Source organism: Acipenser ruthenus, chromosome 52 (genome assembly GCF_902713425.1).
Source record: "Acipenser ruthenus chromosome 52, fAciRut3.2 maternal haplotype, whole genome shotgun sequence".
NCBI lineage: Eukaryota > Metazoa > Chordata > Actinopteri > Acipenseriformes > Acipenseridae > Acipenser > Acipenser ruthenus.
The window spans coordinates 399,086-402,540 of record NC_081240.1 but is presented as its reverse complement, the minus strand read 5'-3'; the positions used below and the strand labels follow the sequence as shown (position 1 = coordinate 402,540).

At 43.0% G+C, this 3,455-nt stretch overlaps 1 long non-coding RNA gene across 1 annotated transcript; it reads right to left on the bottom strand.

Moving 5' to 3' along the window:
* Nucleotides 1-298: 298 nt before the first annotated feature.
* Nucleotides 299-3,207, bottom strand: LOC131723056 (uncharacterized). Its single transcript, XR_009320118.1, has 2 exons — nucleotides 2,609-3,207; nucleotides 299-2,524 (listed from the first exon to the last, which is right to left on the bottom strand). It is a non-coding gene; the product is annotated as an uncharacterized LOC131723056 (long non-coding RNA).
* Between the last annotated feature and the right edge of the window lie 248 nt (nucleotides 3,208-3,455).

Sequence of the window (3,455 nt, the reverse complement as noted above, 5' to 3'; positions counted from 1 at the left end):
ACACTCAAAAGTACAAATTTGGAACTAGAAGCAAAAAGATTGTTAACCACTACATATTGTCCCTGACTTTAGTGTCTATAATTCAGGCTCTTAACTAATGAAGCATAGAGGATGTCAGATTTGTGTAAATGCTCGAGTAGAAGTCAATCTAGATCCGAGTTGTCCAGTCTTAGTGCTGGTGAACCCTTAACAGAGCACTGCATGGCGAGCAGAAATCTGAACTCAATCATTTTAGTGAGTTGTGTATCAATTGTTGTGGTCAGAACCAGAAAGACATTCACAAAAAAGGCACAACATCTTGAAAAATGTAACAAACTTTATTTTCTGTATTCTTCACAATAAAACATGATCAGTACATGATCAGATTGCATATTTCCATTGTAAAGTGCTATCCAGGACTTAATGTGTAAGCAGTGGTGAAAAAAAAAAAAAAAGCTATACTGTAGGTCAGCTTTGGTAAAAAGCCCACTCACCACGTCAAGGTCCTGACCGATGGAGTGGGGTGTTAGGAACAGGTTTAACAGAACCTTAAAATGCCTTCTCACATAACCCACAAAAAAAGAAGGACTTTAAAGAGGCTGCCTGTCTAAAAACGACATTACCAATTATTTATAGTGACATATGTTATCAGTAAATCATATGGACATTTCGTACTCTTGTATAGTATGTAATTGTCTAATATCATTTAATAGGAATTGTAACAGGGAGAGACCTGGACTGGCCGTCTGACGCATGCACGATGCTGCAGGAAGAGGGCGGCAGTCCCGTGGGGTCTGCCTGCCAGTCATGGCGGTGACACGGAGAGGTGGGAAAGAGGGTGTGTGTGCTTTTCCCCTCTCTGAGTGGCTGGGAGGCGGACTTTAATGGGATTGTTAACCTATAAAGTAACACTCTGTTGTTTCCTCAGATCCGCCCCTTTAAACTGGAACTGCGAGAACAGCGGTCTCGTTTTGAATACTGAGGGACGGGAGGCTAACACAAGCCCGGAAAAGAAAGGAGATCGAAGAAAAAAAATCAAAGAAAATACTTTTAAAGAAAGAAAGGGAAAAGTGGGGGATCGTTGGGCAGCCCCAGTAACGTGTGTGAGTTGGAGACAGCAGAGTGTAGGACGGAGTCCCGGGTCGTACGGGTAGCGGCGACTGGGGAGATTCACGCTGCGAAGTGCAGCACATTTATTTTGTAGTTTTTCCTTACTGTGTTTTATTTTCCCTGTTTCTTTTTGCCTTTTCGTTTTTATAATTTGTGAGCACCTGCGAGTGCCGGACTGTACCTGAGTACCCTGCCGTGGTATTCTCCGTTGGTTCTGGATACCATAGCTGGTAGCCAGACCACGGACCACAAGCGCCCTCTACGGGCTCAAAGAAATCAGTGCACCAGAGAACAAAAGAAAAATAATAAAACCGAGCACCTGTGTGGTGTTATCAAATACCATTTCTGTCTCCCGTGTCAGTGAATACCCGCACCCTCCCACAGGAATGGAAATCGAATTTGAAATTGAAGCATTACATGTACTGTCTGAAACATGTACATGTAAAATGTGAAGTTGTTTATTACTTCAGAATTACATCTACTGTACTTTTATATCATGTTACACCCACCTTATTTGGCACAATCTCACTTAAATACAGTGAATCAACCCCTCCCCCAGCTGGTTCACAATAACTACATTAAACAAGGTGGGTGTTAGAACTGACATCCAGTTTACTTTGGATATCTCTGCCCTGGAAATACTCAAGTCAGGCAATAATTCAGTAGCTCAGAAACTAAGACTACCATACCAATTAAAAACGAAAGTGCAAAAGCATCTGCAATATTTCTCCAAATAAAAACGTCTCAATACAGAATCAAGGTCTCCTGAAAAAAAAAGTCTTCAAAATAAGTAGTTTGTGTGCTCATGAAAAATAAACACTGAAGACACTGAGCCTTATTAACAATGCCCTACTGTACATATGTAAATAGCTATAAATTATGGTAAAGTTGTTTGACAGGCATTACCAAATTTTAGTGTTAGTATAATATACTAAGCAGGAATGCTTAGTATAAAATGTTCAGAAAAACATATAGTAAAAAACAAAATAATAAATCTGTTTCACCTTTACTTACCATACTTACCCATGTGTGTAACTCTGCAAATGGAGCACATATACTCCTCCATACTTATGAGGTCATCTGGCTGTAGATCTTCACACTGGCCATGGAACCATTCTCCACACCTCCCGCATTCCACCATCAGCTCCAGTGCAATCCTGTCTGGTCTCCACATCACAGAAATGTACCTCTGGGAGGGGGGTTCTCTCACAGCTCGGGAAAGGAGGAAGAGATCCAGCTACAAAACAAGAAAAAAGATGATCATGCATTTGCTTTTGATCATAACATAACATAACTTACCTGGATCTCCACCCATGCAGAGTGTGAGGCTGTTTGGGATGGTAAACAGTCCACAGTCCCTCCATCCCTGCTGCTGCTGTACATGTGGCCACCCGATCCCAACTGTCTTTCCACTGTACTGCAGCAGTGATACGACCTGGGAACAGAAATCATGGTTATTATTAATTCCCAAAGAGTCAAACACATTTAAAGTACCTTCCTCACAGCCTATGTTACTTACCGTGACCCAGTGATTGCCAGACACATTGAGAATCTGTACAAATCCCTGAGCCGGTGAGCTGAAGGAGGTCAGCTGTGTCAGGCTGGTGACAGCATACAAACCTCCCACCTGTGGGTACTGTCTACGTAGCAGAGCCTGGCTGTGGTCCATCACCTCATCACCCCTCCACGTGTGCTGTCCAACACAATAAAACAAATAACTCCTAATTCTGGGGCTCCCCCCACCCCCTTGTCCACACACCCATGAGCCGAAGCGTCCTGCGTGAACTTCATTGAGAATGGCAGCCTTCTCCTCTTCATCGGTCACACGGAGACACTCTCCATTCTTCTCAAGGACATACAGGTACTGACCTGACAGATCAAACAAAAGGAAAGATAATACTACAGTAAATACTTCAGTGACTGGCTTTCTTTCTGATACTCCTCTTTGGTGTATTTTTCAGGATATTCAGTAGCGATGTTCTGCTCTCAGGTGATCCATATCAATGATAAATGTAGTTTTCTGAGTAGTTTAATAAATTTGTTCTGTAAAAAGATAAATGATTTGATCACAACTGTATGACGGCGACATGTCAACAGAACGCTGTCATGTCACATGACTCAGGGGGACGCGCATAGCAACAGAACGCTGAAACGTCACATGACTCAGGGGGACGCGCATAGCAACAGAACGCTGACACGTCACATGACTCAGGGGGACGCGCATAGCAACAGAACGCTGACACGTCACATGACTCGGGGGACGCGCATAGCAACAGAACGCTGATACGTCACATGACAACGGCACAGAGTGCGCAGTTTCGTGCTGTGTGAATAACGGCGGTTTTAAATGAATTTTAAAGAATGTG